Source organism: Pinus tabuliformis, chromosome 3_1 (assembly GCF_031772625.1).
Source record: "Pinus tabuliformis cultivar Carrire ecotype Pingquan chromosome 3_1, CPIR1, whole genome shotgun sequence".
NCBI lineage: Eukaryota > Viridiplantae > Streptophyta > Pinopsida > Pinales > Pinaceae > Pinus > Pinus tabuliformis.
The window spans coordinates 474,445,949-474,464,516 of NC_142301.1; positions in this window are offsets into that span (position 1 = coordinate 474,445,949).

An 18,568-nucleotide genomic window follows, 5' to 3' on the forward strand; every position below is an offset into this window, starting at 1 on the left:
AGTGTTATTAAAGGAGAGAAAAATGGATTGATTTTTTAAACATAAGAATATGAAGGAAAAGAGGAGGAAGGGTTGAAGACTTCTTCCGCTTCTTCTTGCTTCTTTTCTAAAACAACAATTTTTTTTATTTTCCTTAGTTACAACCTCTTTTTAGATGGAAGAAATGATGGTCTTTGAATGCACTTGATTTAGAATTGGTTGATTAAAATGGAAGAAATGATGGTCTTTGAATGCACTAAATCCTTTTTTAATTCACGGAACCACTTGGTAGAGAGCTACGTCCTACTCTGTTATGGGATTGGAAGGAACACCCATTAAACATGAATGAGAGTAACTTCATCTTCAATAGTTCCTAGCCAAAGTGTGGTACATACATATGGTAAGGGGTGCATGTGGGGTACAAAATAGGAGTGCTAAACTATAGGTATGCCAATATTTATATTGAGAAAAACACATTTGCGTAGTACATAAATTAAGTGAGTAATTGTGGGATCTCTAGATCATGTTTTCTTGTATATCCACCTCAACATGCCTAAATACCTATCCAAGACAAATTCCCAATTGTATGGAGTGATACTACCATAAAGGAGTAGTTAGATGTAGAAATAAAACTAAACACCCTAAAATGGGGACTAGAAGGATGGACCATTATTGACCACCAAAAGAGTTTAGACTACTAGAAAGATCAATAATTTTATATCAATCATGTCATCATGACAAAATACAATACATCAATCATCACACTTTTAGCTCACCATGATGGTCACATTTAGTAAAAATATGTTAGGTACACTTCACAGAATATAAGGTGTAATGGTGGACTCCAACTCGGGGACATGTGGTCATTTTGAGCATCCATGAGAACTCTAGAATATCCATAAACCTATGACACCTCAAGAATGCTCACAAAATGGATATTAAATGCAAAGAATGTTTAAAGACATGAGAGCCTTGTCCTTTCAAAAAGAGAAATAAATTTGTTGATAAATGAAATTTTATGAAACACATATCACTAACTCTCAAATAATTTCTTGTAAAGTTAGGAATTTCTTCCTTTTATTCAAAATAAAATAAAGTGTTGAAGTCAATAAAATGAAACGCATGAGTAACAAAGGGAAACATAACCAAAACTTTAGAGACTCTAAGTGTAAAACATTGGCATGTTTTGTACTTTTATACACAAAAAAAACATGTCGTTATCCATTGTAAATAAAAGCATAAAATTTTTGTATTTGTATTGGTAGACTCAGCCAAATATTTTTGTTGAAATCATTTTTTGTAATCATTTAGATATCAAAGCATGTTGTAATAATAATAAAAAACTTAATATTAATGTCTTCTAACTACTTTAACATAATTATAATTACACAAAAATTGGTAAGTAAGAAGTATTATTTTTCTATAGCAAGAAAGAGCACATTACAATACTAAACTATTAAAAAATATAAAAATATGGGGAAATTCCATCTCCATAGATATTATGATAAAAGAATTTAATAATTTATATAACAATAATTCTAGCTAATATAATAATAAATTAAAATTATTTTTTTTCAATTTATTATATAATATAATGATATTTACTAATTTAATAAACAAAATTCAAATCCTAGTTTTATTTATTAATTTCTTTAATTTGCATTTTTCCTCTATTTTTAACATTTAGTTTCTTTAACTAATTTAGTGTTTTTAATATTATTTTATATATTATCAATTTTTTTCACTAATGTTTTTAGTATGATTAAAATAATTTATTTTTTAATGTCTAATTTTGAAACATCTGTGTTATTTAATCTTAAGGATAGATTATTTTTTCATCTTTATTTTGAGGATGAACCACATTAGATGGTCTGAAACATCCACCAACAAATAATGACGTGATTAATGCTAAAAACACTTTCAAAAATTTCAATTTAATGATTAATTAGACATATAGCTCGAAAATTTAAATTTAATTAATAATTATTAGATTTAAAATATTAATTTAATTATCTAGTAGTTAGATGGTAGAAAATTAACCTCCCTAAAATGTTCTAAAATATATTTAATATTATACACAAATAAAAAGTTGATATTTGTTTTTAAAGTATTTATGTCTTTTTTTCATTATTAATTAAATTGATTAATTAAACAAATTTCATATGCATGTGAGTTATGGTTTTTTAGCATACGGTATTGATAAGCCATGATATTGTAACAATGTTTATTTACAAATTAATATCTATGTTTTTATGTATATATTTTTAACTTATATATTGATTCAAAGAAAATTATAATTTTTTAAAAATATATTATTATGGATTGATGTCTATGTCCATTTGTAAATCACTTAACTTATATGGTTGTGCTAGTTATATTAGATTTAGTAAAAGAAGTTTTATTAATTATTGCATATGTATTAATATTATTTTTAGTGAAATAAATAATAATGAATCTGAATTAAAAGTGAAAAAAATTATGAAGAAGTCACATTGTATTTCCATAATTAGAAAGGGGATTTTAGGTTCAAGTCAAGATGGATGTTTTTTTAAAATAGTATAGAATGTTGGAGGTTTGAACAAATTATATTTCATTAAATTTAAGAGATAAGCATATTGAGATTGCTATTGAATAGTTTAGGGGATATCTTAAATTAAATCTTGAAATATTTATATATAATAAAAATTAATTAAATAATATAATGAAAATATTTTGTTAAGTGTGTCAGGAAAAAACATTTACAATTCAATTATATTTTATTTTAAAATTTAGGATAAAATATATATTTTAGAATTCTTATAATATTTTGTAAAACTGTTTAAAATAAATTTCTTTAATAATTATCCTATAAATTAATTATATATTTATATAATTAAATTATAATAACAAATTTCAAAAATTATTATATATTATTTAATACATTTAAATAAAATAAAAAATGAAAAAACCTAAAATACTCTTAAGCTAGACACTAATTTAGGTGGAGCGGCGGCCTATTGTCCGGCCTCAATGTCTCCTCCTCCATCCTCATCATCCTCTGATATTGGCGTGTCACCCTCATCATCGTTTGATATTGGCACGTCACGGCACAATTTATTCAACCATACATAAATAATTCCGATCATATCTCCCCATATATATCATGAGTCCTTTCATCGTATACGAATGCATAGGTTTGGATATCTTCGAATATATAGGGTTGGTATACTAATATTGGTGGAGTCGGGATCTTCGCCAACACCACAAGCAGAAATGAAAATGTCCTCTTCGGTGGTAACGTACGAACCTTTGCAATAGTAGGAGTCAAAAACGCTATGGTCCTCAAACGTGACCACAATCTCACCTTGTAAATCACAAAGATAAACACTTGTTTCTGTGATGCACAATACGCCACTTCTTTTGGCTAAATAGAGAGGTGGGCGAGCAAGAAGAATGTCAGTTGATTTTATTATTTTACAAATTTCAGAAGATATATCCATGACCTGCATCTCTAAATACCATTGGTGAACAAATATTCTATCAGGGCCACATAAGTGCAAGAACTCAATGCTGCATTGTGGAGAGACAGGTATGGAAATTTCTTTTTGAAGTTGTCCAATAGCTTTGGAATAAATTCTTAATAAAACTTCCGTCCTCTCATCGTCGTTCTTATTTTCAATCATTATTAGCATGTCCGTATTTCCTGGACTTCCAAACCTGTTGAAATGATAATTTAGCTTTGGAATAAATTCTTAATAAAACTTCCGTCCTCTCATCGTTGTTCTTATTTTCAATCATTATTAGCATGTCTGTATTTCCTGGACTTCCAAACCTGTTGAAATGATAATTTCAACTGCAGCGCCAAAACCGTCATGGGATTTGTTAGCTCTGTTTTTTTTGCGATGCGATCTTATCGCTATCGCAACCTTGTTGCTTTTTTTGTTATGCCATGTGTTTTCTGCCGATTGCGATTCTGTGATGCGATCCGATCGCAAATCGCAAATCGCACCCATATGTTTGTGCTCCACTTTTCTCTTCCGCCGACGCGACATTGCGATGTGATGCGATCGTAAATCGCATATCTCACCCTCTTCAAACCAATCTCAGTCGTCCAATTAAATCAACGGTTGATGTATAGGCTAGAAGCAAAATTATGTGACGTGAATTAGAAGTTTCATTGACCGCCAGTTTTGTGAGTGAAATAATAAATGAAATTTACTCCGGTTGGTAGAACGTAGGTAAAGTATTTAATTTTATTTTTTTTTATTTTTTTTTCACAGGAGTATGGCACGGTAAAAAAAATAGTAATGTCCTGTTTTATAGTATTAATTGAACATGAAATCTAAGTGTAGACGTAGCACCGTGAAATGAAAAAAAAAATATGCACAACAGTGCGAATGTAAGGAGTGAAGAAAAGGAAATTGACACAGCAGTGTCAATGTTAAACAGAAACAGAGTTCTCCCTTTGTAATGTTTTCAGCAGTGCTATTTTTTTAAAGCAGAGACAATAATTTTTCAGAAGAGACTGTGAAGTTCTTTTAACTGCATCTGAAGCAAAGACTTTTTTTAACAGTTGGTTTTATTAATGAATACAAGTTTCTTTTGTGCATGCGTAAACTTCTGTGCTCTAGAAACAAATTTTTAGTTCTGCTGTGGTAAAAACAAAGCATCATTCTTTGTTCTGTTTTGTTTATTTGTTCTGGAATTATCAGAAATTCCCAAAATGGTACCAAAGTTTGTCTAGGCTCTTTGAAGGTGTCAAAGAAGCTGAAGGAAGGGGTTCTTGTTGCAGCAGCTTCTCCAGCACAGTGAAGACTTAGTCAAGAAAAACCAAGGTATTTCTCAAGTCAGCTTTTTGTGTGTTATTGTTGAGGACAATTAGTTATTTTAATACACAGTCAAGTATTTTGAAGCATAGTTAAGAGTGTAAGAATGGCTGGAGCCAGCACTAGCATGGGTATCTGTAATACTCAGCTCCCACAATTTAATGGGAAAAATTATGACTATTGGGCAATAACCATGAAAGCCTTGCTTGCTTCCCAAGACTTATGGGAATTTGTTGAGGATGGTTTTGAAGAGCCAGCAGACGAAAATGAGTTTAATAACTTAACTCACGCAGAGAAATATCTGTTGAAGAGAAATAAGAAGAAGGATTCTAAAGCCCTCTATTTTTTGTATCAAGCAGTGCATGAGAGTGTGTTTCCAAGGATAGCAGCAGCTAAGAGATCCAAAGAAGCATGGAAAACTCTCAAGATAGCCTATCAAGGCATGGAGAAAGTGAAGACAGCAAAACTATAGTTGCTGAGTAGAGATTTTGAAAATCTATGCATGAAGGAGTCAGATAATATTGACTCATTCTTCACACATGTGATTGGTCTGGTCTCACAGATAAGGTCTCATGGAGAGATACTTGAAGAAATGAGTATTGTGGAGAAAATATTGAGCATCCTACCCTCGATGTTCGATGTGATAGTCACCACCATAGAAGAGACAAAAGATCTCACAAACTTCTCAGTTGATGAACTACATGCATCACTGATAACACATGAGCAGAGATTGAGTAGAAATGAAAACTCATCTCTAGAGCATGCCTTTAAGACCCAGATGTTCTTTGCAAGAAGAGGAGGTCAAGGCAGAGGAAACAAGAGAGGAAGAGGCAGAAGCCAAAACAGAGGTGGAAGAAACAATCTAGCAAATGCTCAAGGAAGAGGCAGCAATCCAAATCAGAACCAAGGTTAAGGAAGCAACCAACAAAGTGGACAACATCATGCTCAAGGACAAAGGTATGATAAATCCAATGTCTAATGTCACTATTATAAAAAAATATGGGCATTATGTAAATGAATGTAGGACGAAGCAGCATGATAAGAAAAATAAAACTAGTGCAAATTTCACTAGAGAAAATATCAGCCAAACTAATTTGTTTTTAGCTTGTAATATGGCTGAAGAAAAGAGTGAAGATGTATGGTTCCTAGACTCTGGTTGCAGTAACCATATGACGAGAAACATAGCTTTGTTTTCTATGTTAGATCAGAGTGTGAAGTCACAAGTCACACTTGGGACTAATAATAAAGTTTCTGTTATGGGAAAAAGAGAAGTAAAAGTCTTAACAAAGAAAGGTGAAAGGAAAACCATAGCAGATGTTTATTATGTTCCTGGAATGAAATGTAATCTCTTAAGTATTGGACAGCTTGTTCAAAAGGGTTACAATGTTTTCTTTGAGAATGACGTATGCACCATCATGGATAGAGCACCCAGCAAACGATGTATTGCTGAAGTGAAAATGACAAGAAACAAGATGTTCCCTCTCAGAATGAAAGCAGATTTAAAAAATAAAGAAGTAATAGCAGCTGTGACACAAGAGGTTTTCCAAAGCGAACCAAAAGATGAAAATTGGTTGTGGCACTTGAGATTTGGAGATCTCAACTTTGGAGGTCTTAACTTGTTGAATAGAAAAGGAATGGTAAGAGGATTACCATTGATAGAGAAACCAGACAGCCTTTGTGAAGGTTGTATCTTGGGGAAACAACACAGAGAAAGTTTTCCATCTGGGAAAAGCATAAGGGCAAAAGCACCCTTAGAGATTGTCCACTTAGATTTATGTGGACCGATGCAAACTCCATCACTTGCAGGCAGCCACTATATACTAACATTTATTGATGATTTTACTAGAAAAACTTGGGTTTATTTCCTAAAGAACAAAAGTGAAGTGTTTGAAAGATTTTGTAATTTCAAAGCACTTGTAGAAAACCAAAGTGGGTTGCATATCAAAGTTCTGAGAACTGATAGAGGAGGTGAGTATATCTCCAAAGAATTTCTACATTTTTGTAGAGAAAATGGAATTCATAAGCAGTTTACCACTAGGTACACTCCGCAGCAAAATGGAGTTGCCGAAAGGAAGAATAGGACAATCATGGATATGGCGAGGAGCATGTTAAAGGCAAAACATTTGCCAAATGATTATTGGGTTGAAGTTGTATATTGTGCAGCGTACATTTTGAATAGATGCCCTACAAAAGCAATCATGAATAGAGTGTCGGAAGAAGCATGGAGTGGGACAAAGCAAGGAGTCACCCACATGAAAGTTTTTGGATGTGTGGCTTATGCACACATTCCAGATCAACTAAGGAAGAAGTTGGACAGCAAAGGGGAGAAATGTATTTTCATTGGATACAGTGAGGAATCGAAAGCTTACAGGTTGTATAACCCATCCACCAAGAAGCTCATTGTGAGTAGAGATGTTCAATTCATTGAGAAGGAAGCTTAGGATGGAAGCATAGAGAAAACAGTGAATGTTAAAAACTCTTTGTCAAATGATGAACATGATGAGGAGATGGCTAAAATACATCCCCAAACAGCAGCACCAACACAAGGGCAGCAAGGGACACCCTTGAGGAGAAATGAAAGTGCTTCTCCAAGCACACCACAAGGAGGAAATTCAAGTGCTTCTTCAAGCACTTGTACACCAAATGAAAGGGGTAAGAAGTTCAAAAACTCAAGTGACATTTATGAACAAGAGGCAACAAATGAAGGTATGAATTATTTATTTGCTTTATATTGTCATGTTGATGACCCTGTTCATTTCGAAGAAGCAATTAAGGATAGGAAATGGATAGAAGCTATGGATGAGGAGATCAATGCCATAGAAAGAAACAAGACATGGGACTTAGTTGAACTACCAAAAGGAAAAGAAGTCATTGCAGTTAAATGGGTCTACAAGACCAAGAGTAATCCTGAAGGCAAAATAGAAAGACACAAGGCAAGACTTGTTGTCAAAGGATATAAGCAGCAGTATGGGAGAGACTATGATGAAACTTTTGCACCGGTTGCAAGAATGGAAATCGTGAGAACAGTGTTGTCCATAGCAGCACAAAACAAGTGGAAAGTTTATCAAATGGACGTGAAGTCAGCATTCCTAAATGGAGTGTTAAAAGAAGAGGTTTACATTGAAAAACCTATAGGCTATGAAAAGAAAGGCCAAGAGCACAAAGTGTGCAGATTGAAGAAAGCTCTTTATGGGCTGAAGCAAGCACCAAGAGCGTGGTATAGTAGAATAGATGCCTATCTACTATAAAATGGATTTGAAAAGTGTGAGGGAGAACCCACCCTCTACATCAAAGAAAAGGATGGTAAAATACTAATTGTTGTGTTATATATTGATGATGTTATTTTCACAGGTAATGATGATTATCTTATTGAAAATTTCAAAACAGTCATGAAAGAAGAATTTGAAATGACTGACATGAGTTTGTTGGGATACTTCTTAGGACTAGAAGTAGAAAAAAATGGAAATGGGATTTTTATCTCACATGCAAAATATGTTAATGAAGTGTTGGAAAGATTTAATATGCAGGAGAGCAAAGCAGCAATCACTCCCACAGTGATGGGATTAAAACTCAGCAAAGAGGACAGCAGCAAGGATTTTGATCCTAGATTGTACAAGAGCATAGTTGGCAGCCTCATGTATTTGACTGCAACTAGGCTGGATATAATGCATGCTATTAGTTTGATTTCCAAATTCATGGAGAGACCAAAAGAAGCACATTGGCAGGCAGCAAAAAGGATTCTGAGGTATGTTAAAGGTACTAAAAGGTTTCAAATTTTATATACTACTTCAGAATGTTCAGATTTAATTGGATACACTGATAGTGATTGGGTCGAAAGTATAGATGATCGGAAAAGCACATCTGGTTATGTTTTTCACATGGGTTCAGGGGCAATTTCATGGGCTTCTAAAAAACAGCCTATTGTAGAATTGTCTACAGCAGAAGCAGAATATGTGGCAGCTACAGTAGTAGCGTGTCAAGAAATATGGATGAGAAGGATGTTAAGGAGTTTACACCAAGAGCAAGCAAAAGAAACTGTGATTTTTTGTGACAATAGCTCAGCTATTGCACTATCCAAGAATGTTGTGATTCATAAGAGAACGAAACACATTAACACAAAGTTTCATTACATCAGGGAATTGGTAAACAATGGAGAAATTGTTTTACAACATTGCAGAACTCAGGAGCAGGGTTCAGACATTCTGACTAAACCATTGGGGCAGAAAAGTTTTGAGTTTTTGAGGAAATGTCTGGGTATGACTGATAACCCAGCAGTTGAAATTAAAGGGAAATGTTGAAATGATAATTTCAATTGCAGCGCCAAAACCGTCATGGGATTTTTAGCTCTGTTTTTTTTGCGATGCGATCTTATCGCTATCGCAAATCGCATCCGCGCCCTATTGCCTTTTTTGTTATGCCCTGTGTTTTCTGCCAATTGTGATTCTACGATGTGATCCAATCGCAAATCGCAAATCGCACCCATATGTTTGTGCTCCACTTTTCTCTTGCGTTGATGCGACGTTGCGATGCGATCCTATCGTAAATCGCATATCTCACCCTCTTCAAACCAATCTCAGCCGTCCGATTAAATCAACGGTTGATGTACAGGCTAGCAGCAAAATTACGTGATGTGAATTAGAAGTTTCATTGACAGCCAGTTTTGTCAGTGAAATAATAAATGAAATTCACTCCGGTTGGTAGAACGTAGGTAAAGTCTTTAATTTTATTGTTTTTTTATTTTTATTTTCACGGGAGTATGGAACAGTAAAAAAAAATTAATGTCCTGTTTTATAGTATTAATTGAACATGAAATGTAAGTGTAGACATAGCAGCGTGAAGTGAAAAAAAAAATATGCACTGCAGTGCGAATGTGAGTGAAGAAAAGGAAATTTACACACAGCAGTGTCAATGTTAAACACAGACAGTGTTCTCCCTTTGTAATTTTTTCAGCAGTGTTATTTTTTTAAAGCAGAGACAGTAATTTTTCAGAAGAGACTGTGAAGTTTTTTCTTAACTGCATCTGAAGCAGAGACTTTTTGTAACAGTTGGTTTTATTAATGAATACAAGTTTCTTTTGTTCATGCGTAAACTTCTGTGCTCTGGAAACAAATTTTTAGTTCCACTGTGGTAAAAATAGAGCATCATTCTCTATTCTATTCTGTTTATTTGTTTTGGAATTATCAGAAATTCCCAACAAAACCTACACTTTGATGTTAAGTTTTTGTCAGTTGAATCCGGAATTCTGAACAATTCCATGTACTCTTTCAATTCAAAAGATTTGAATACCCTCTCATTCTTATCATAAATCATGCCTCTACAATTTGGAAAATAAAAATCACAATCTTTTATTAGATCTTGTTGAAAGAGTTCTCTTTGTTTTGGATATCTCCCTGCTACTATAGATGCAACGTCTAAGCTTAGAAGTATTGTCATTTCTTGATTGTTGTCATTCGTAGTCTTCGCTTCGACTATCAATGAATTATTGTGACAATTATACCACATCGATTCAATAGTATCAAACTTTATTGTGATGGTCTGCCCACACTTGTTAGTAATTTGCGACATTTCTCCATAGAGTCGCAATGGAACAATATATTCATAGAAATAAATTACAAATAATATGTCACAGACTATGAGAACATCGGTAATTTCCATGCCAAATTCAAAGTCAAATGCCCGTAAATGATACTCCCGAAAAATATTTGGAAGCTTTCTAGTGTCTTTGTCATCGCACCACTCTCGCCTTTGCAGGTTCTGGAAATAATCCATGGATGACGAAACTCTCTCTGTCGTCGCTTCATCCGCTTCTTCTTCTTGAGAATGAGGTTGGTTTTCATTGAGAGACTCCGCGACCTCCTCAGATGGGAGAAAGTGTGAGCTCCCAGCAGAAGTTATGTGTGGTTGTTGTAGTGGCATCTCATCTTCTGGTTGTTCATACCTTGCCTTCTTAGTCACGTGATATTCCATAGCTAAAATTGAGGTGAATCCTTCGTTGGGTTTCACGGACTACACAGAAACATTTTGCTCATCTTTTATATTGTAACAAAGCTAAACTCGGCGTCTATTTAATTGGTTTGGCTATCGATATCCGGGGGAGCTGACATTCGATATTTCTTTTTGGAATCGGAAAGGTTTTGGAGAGGTGATTTATTTTATTTATTTATTGTTTTCATAATTAGATTATTTTTGAAAACTTTTATTTTGGCCTGTAATATGTATATGTGAGAGATATTTTTTATATTTTTCATTGAAAAAAATGGTTTTGGGATATTTTTCAAGTGTTTTCCAATTCCTGCAAAGTGAGATAATTAATATCGGTGGCAGAGATGATGTTTGCTTATGCGTGTATTGAATTTTCATGGATATTTCTCATTTATAGTGTTAAATTTCTTGATTTTTTTTACCGGTAGAAGTTGTTACTCAGATACCTGTTAGTTGTCGCTACGTTTTTACAAATAATATGAAAATATGTAACAAATATAATAATAATGTTGAAACCTTGACACTAGTTAAAAATAGGTCGTTAGCTAATGATCTCATGCGACCAACCATGTCAAAGTGTCAAAAGGGCATTCAAGAAACAATATAAGTAACACAGAAGTGTACATCATGCATTTTTTAGTTTTTTGGTTATTAATATTATGAAATCCAAAAAACTTACTAGAAAATGAGTGAAGGAATGATTCTCTTCAACCTGTAAAAATCTCATTACAAGCTTTCTGCTTCTACACAATCAACAAAGAAACTTTAGCAACTGGTTACACTACATATACGAACTATTAATTATTGAAAAAATAGATATAAAATTATATATTTGACAAATTCTTAATTGTGAGACATTTGACAGAAAATTGTTTTCAGATTATTGCATTTCGCTTGAAAATAAAAGGCGGTATACCCTTGACAAATTTTATGCAGATCAAAACCAAGCTGGAATTCCATGCATTTCCCTATAGTTTCCTGAGAAGGATTATCGAGAAATCCCCATGGTTGCTGCTCTACCAAATTTACGATTGGCAAACCAACATTTGTTCTTAACCATGGCCATGATAATGTTAGGTATATACTAAGTTCCCATCTAGTTTCGTGAGAAGGATTATCGAGAAACTCCCCATGGCTGTGCCTCTACCAAATTTAGTGGTCATTAGATTTGCTATAAGCTTAAGCATGTTGTATATTATTCATATTTCATTGTAATCAAAGTGCTTATGCTTGTAATCATGTGCCACAGTTGCACACAAATAATAATAAAATGATATTTTGTCAATGATAATGTTATGCTGTCGATTTTTTCGATTAAGAGTTTAATGAAGAAATACAGATGAAACTAAATAAACTATACACAATGCTTTTAAATAATTATTAAGCTACTTATTCTAAAGACAGGCACTTATCCAAGAAAATGGGGATTCCTTGCTTTGCAGGCTTTGTTAATTATGAAAGTGACAATGTATTGCATGCATTAATTCAACTCTTGACTTTATGTAAATTATTTATGGAAACTTTGATTCCAGATAGTGTTGCCCTCTTTCTGAACTTGATAGTCTTGCTTTCTCCTTAATATTCACCAGGGAACTTGTTTGTGAGCTTTTTTAGTTATGGATCTTACGAATTATATACATTAAATCTACTCCTTTGTGTAAATAATTTATTCAAAATTTGATTCTAAATGGTCTTGCCTCCTCCCTAACATGACAATATTGTGGTCTTCTTTAAAGTTCATTAAGGGAATTGTCACTTTTCTGCCCTTGTTAAATAGGGAGGCAACCATGCATTACATATGCTATAATTATTCCTTGTTTTGCATAAATATTTTGATTTAAAACTAGATTCCACCCCCTTCTCTAGTATAACATATTTGGCTCCTCAAAGTTCACTATGATCAACATTCATTTAAGCTCTAAATTTTATCTTTCTAATCCCAATGCATTGGTGGGGCTTTTTACTAAGTTTTGTAGCTTGAGAGATACTTCACAACCCTAAGCATTGGGCTTGTGTGAGTTAGCACCATAAAATCTCCTTGTGGGCTAAGTACCTGTTGGGATCACAATTGCCATTACACCAAAACCCGCAAGTGTTAGTAAATGGACGCATCACCAGAGTTAACGGATCCTCGAGAGGCGGTTAGTCCATGTCATGAAACACACGGGGAGTGCTAGATTATCCAATGCCCAACAATCTCCCCCCCTTAATCTGAAGGGATGTTGGTGAGTCCAAGCATCATTATGAATCGTTCAAGCTTTTCTCTTCCAAGCGCTTTGGTGAAGATGTCAGCAATTTGCTCATTTGTGGAACAATGATGGAGATGGATTGTTTTGCCTCAACATGATGTCGAATTAGATGATATTTTGTATTGATGTTCTTTGTTCGATCATGGAATTTTGGGTTCTTGGCCAACTTATTGCAGAGGTATTTTCAATCATGAGTGGAATTGATTGTACTTGTTTTACCTGCAAATCTTCAAGAATTTCCTGAGCCACACAATTTCTTTTGTTGCTTCAGCTACTGCCACGTATTCTGGTTCTATTGTGGAATCTGTTGGAACTTGATTGCATTGGGGATCTCCAGGAGATAGCTCCTAATCCAAGACTCATAGTATATCCTAAAGTTGATACCCTAGTTTCTTTGTCTCCATCGAAGTCTGAATCAGAGTATCAATCAAGCTGAAGTCGTCCACATTTGTATATTTGATTCCAAAGTCTTGAGTTCCCTTCAAGTACCTTAGAACTCCTTTTGCAGCAAACCAATGTCCTCACAAGGCTTTTGCATAAACCGGGAGAGGACTTAACAGCAAACAAAATGTCTTGGTAGGTAGTTAGGTAGTTGAGACTTCCTACAAGCTGTCTATACTTTGTTGCATCCTCAAATTCTTTTCCTTCAATAGATGTGAGCTTTAAGTTTTGTTCCATTGGAGTAGTAAGAGGATTTCACTCTGTCATGCCAAACCTGTTCAATATATCTCCAATGTATTTATTTTGAGAAAAGAATATGGACTTTGGATGTTGGGTTACTTCAATGCAAGATAGTAATGAACATAGCCTAAATTATTCATTTCAAAACTTTTTCCCATTCCTTCTTTATGGATGCAATGTAGCTTTCATTGTTCCCTATCATCAAAAGATCATCTACATATACCACAAGATATACAACTATATTTCAACTTTCTTGACAAATAAAGTTGCATCATCAAGATCAAAATGTTTGAAATTGAGTTTCAGAAGATGCTCAGTTAGTTTTCATACCAGGCTCGTGATGCTCGTTTGAGGCCATATAAGGACTTCACAAGTTTTCATACTTTATATTCATGTCCTTTCATAGAAAATCCTTCAAGTTTGGGACATAAAAACATTCTCTTTTAAATCTCCATTTAAGAAAGCAGTTTTACGTCCATTTGGTGGACTTTCCAACCGTTTTGACTGTTAATGCAAAGAGTGTTCGGATGATAGCCATTTTGTTGTGGGGGGAAAAGTCTCCTCATAATCGACCCCTTCCTTTTGTGCAAAACCTTTTGCCACAAGCCTAGCTTTGTGCTTGTCAAGTGAGCCATCAGCGTTATACTTGTTCTTGTAGACCCACTTGCAGCCAATTGGTTTGGTTCGTAATGGAGGATCAACTAGCTCCAAGTGTCGTTATTTATGAGGGCATCATATTCCTTTTGCATCACTTCTTTCCATTCATCATGAGAAGCAGCTTCTTTGAAGGAATTTGGTTCAAAATCTGTAGACAAGTTAAATTCACAATCATAAGAAACATCCATATCAACATGTGAATTAGAGTCATCTACATCACCTCCATTTTTTCCGTTTGAATTTCTGGTTCCTGTCTTTCCAACTTCATCAGGATGAACACTTTCAAGTGTCTTTGTCACCCACTTTGGGGGACCTTTTTTAGATGGTCCAGGCTGCTCTGTGATTGAGTTGGGACTGAATCAAGATTGATTCTCCCAATTCTATCAATTACATCACTTAAAGCATCATCCGTTGTTGGAGTTTCATGCGGGGAGAGTGTTCTTGAAATGATTTTGCTTTAGTGAATCTATCCAAGTGATCAAGTTTCCGTTCAACAACATTGTCAGTTTTGGATGATTCAAGAAAAATTACATCTCTAGATACAACAAACTTCTTATTTACTTCATCATAGAGGCGATATGCTTTGGAGGTGTTTGAATATCCCAAAAAGATACACTTACGACTTCTAGGACCAAATTTGTTTCTATGTACCTTTGGTATCAAGGCATAAAAGGTGGAACCAAAGACCTTGAGATACTTTACCAAGGAACATGTCCATACCACATTTCACATGGAGTCTTGTTTTTTATAGCATTAGATGGACATCTATTCTTTATATATGCAGCACATAGAATAGCATCAACCCAAACATTATCTTTACATTTTTGAAGAAGAGCATGGATCGTACCATATTTAAGATTTCATATTCATTCTTTCAGCTACACCATTTCTGTTGGGGATTATAAGGCACAGTTGTTTGATGTTTGATCCCATGTTGGCGAAGATAGTTTTCAAATTTATTTGATGTGTATTCTTTTCCATTATCAGTGCGAATAGACCCAATATGAGATTGTGCATCATTTTCAATCCATTTATGAAAATTCTTGAATGTTTGAAAAGCATCAGATTTGTTCTTCAATAAATAAACCCAACACATTCTGGTGTAGTCATCAATAAATGTCATGATATATTTATTTCATTTATAGAAGGAACAGGCATTGGACCACATAAATCTGAATGAATGAGTTCAAGTTTTCTATGTGCTCTTGAATGTGAATCATGAAAAACTGTTTTCTATGTTTCTTAGAATGAAAGAATCACATTGCTTAAGTTTCTTAGGAATTGTAGGCAAACCAGCAACACCCTTTTTCTTTAATAAGCAAAGACTGTCATAGTTCAAATGTCCAAATCTAGCATGCCATAATAAAATTTATGGAGGTATACCTTCTTCATGATGAGAATTGTATGAGAAATTTTGTGCATGAGCAGAGGTTCCTTGCAGCTTGATAAGCCTTTCTTCTTCTATTCCCCTCATGACAAGTGAGTGGTCAGATGCTTTTCTTACCTCAAGCTTGTCATCAAACATATGGATGGAGTGACCTTGTGGCGGATGTGGACCAAGGACAGCAAGTTTCTCTTGAGTTGTGGGAGATATAGAACATGATGCAGAAGAAAGTCTGGAAGACCAGGCAGTTTAATCCTGATTGTGCCAAGCCCTGATGGCTTGATTTTTTATTGATATGAAAAGTATACTACTCCATCAACATTGTCAGTGAAATCTTCAAAAAAATATTTTCTATGAGTCATGTGGCAGGTTTCTCCTGAATCAAGCAACCAATCATTTTTCCATGAAGCAAGTGAAGCATTAAACAAATCTTCATTTACTCCAATGTTACATTGTGCCACAACATAGTGAGTGGATTCAAGTGATTTACCTTTTCCTGTATCATCAGTTTTATCTTTCTGTTGGTTTCTTTTCTGCCCAATTTTGTCCCATGGTAGCTTGCATGTAGAGGCATCATGTGATCCATTTCTTTTGCAGCGAATGCAGTGCAAACCTGCCATTTCTCCCTTGATAGTTTATGCCCCCCCCCCCCGCCTCTGAAATCTCTTCCACCTCTTCCTCTGGAAGAATCTTGAGCAAGATTATATTCTCTGTGTGTAGGAAGAGTTGTCTTCTTTCCAAAACCCTTCACTTTTCAACAAACTACTCCATCATAAAAATTTGAACTGAGCCCAAAAATAATTACAGTATTCGTAGCAAAAAACTAATAATAATATTGCTATGACTTTCCAAAAAATGAAATCAACTGCAATCATGCAATATATATTTCACATATTATAACATGGCATGTCATCATAGAACAAACAACATAAGCCCTAATTCCATCACCACATATCTTTCACTATCGTTCAATTGGAAAGCATCAGTCTATTTACTACAGCTCAAAGGGTCTAGATACTTGTTGTAGTCATAGTTACCCACCAACCATTAGAATAAAACATGACAATTAGAAGAGGAATTGCAGCGACTCCTTGTGTTCTTTACCAATTTCGTGCCACGTCTCTCCAAAACACTACAGAACTCAGACTGGGCAGCGTTCAAGATTGTAATACACCAACACTGTAATGCATCTTAAATACAACAGACTTTTTTAAATATATATATATATATATATATTATATTATATATATATATATATATATAATATATATATATATATAAAGCCAGCGTCCAAAACAGTAAATGCATGGAGCGGCATACAGTTCAACGCATGTATTAAAATGATGTATATACCAGAAGCGTATCACAAAATCAGGTAGCTTATATACCAGCAGAGTATCACAAAAAAATCAGCAGCATATATACCAATAGCATATCAAATCATGCAACGTAAATATATTGTAATGAGACCAGCGTGAATATAATGCTAATAACTTCAGTACATACACAAAGTGGGGGCAGCGTTCAATATATATGCAGCTTTCACCAAGATAGCATTGAATATTTAGGCAGCATGCAGTAGACTTCATACTTAGGATAGCAAGGCACATACAAAACTCTGGTGCCTCCACGCAAGAGCTCAGAACCCCGCGCTAATAGTAAAACACTGCGCTGTCAAAGGTGCAGTCCCAAGATTCACCAATGTAGTGTATTAGCAAGTCGAAGTGCTTGTATGTAATAGGTCATGGGTTCACCCACATGACACCAGTTCTCAGAATTGGGAGACCAACAGTGAATAAAAACATATATAAAGAGTGTTGTAATTATGTACCAGCCTAAGTTGACACTCTCAATTTAAGATGTCACATCTTACTTGAAAACAAAGTCTCGACTCGTCAAAATACAAGGAATTTATAGTAAAACCTCCTTCTCAACATCTTCACGGACGAGGGGCCTTAGCAGGCTTAGCCAGTAAATCAGTGTATTCCTAGAAAGGAGATTTTTAGAACTGGGTCTCCCTCCACAAATCAGGTGTCAAAAATCCGTAAGTCTTTAAGAGACACTCAAAGGTCCCTAACTCATTAACCTTTGAGCACTGCTGAAAATGACTAAGGATTTTATTTTTGGATAGAGATGGAAATGGGCGCAAAAGATAATTCTAGGGATCCCATCAATGGCCGCACTAGAATAATCGGACAGAGATGTTTATGATCCACATTAAAAAATTCCCATAGATCAATTAGGACTCACAAATGTTTGAGCATCGGTGAAAATGACTAAAAATATCTCTAGCACAGAGAAGACAAAATATGAAGAAAACTCACAGAAATCGATTAGGACTCATTAACCTTTAAGCACTAGAATAGTCACACAGTCGATGTCCCGCGTTATGGCAGAAAACGTTATGTGCACAGTCCATAGAGCGCAGGTAATGCAACTTTTAGACCTGGCAGCGACTATGGAGGGGCAGGTCTGAATATATGGAATATGGTAGACAGAGGGTGCAGCTAATTATAGGAGGAGCAGTGCCGCTATATGGAGCAGACTAGGGAGTTACAAGGGACATAGACTAGCTAAAAAAAGGAGCTGCTCTGATAACCACTTGTTGGATCACGATTTCCCATTACCACCAAACCCGCAAGTGTTAGTAAATGGACGCATCGTTAGAGTTAACGGATCCTCGAGAGGTGGTTAGTCCATGTCACGAAACACACAGGGAGTTTTGGATTATCCAATGCCCAATAGTACCCAAGTAGGTTTTGCACCCAAAGTTTATGGCACAAAACCAAGTTGTATTTTGATGGTTTGACCAGGTTACATGTGTGGCACCC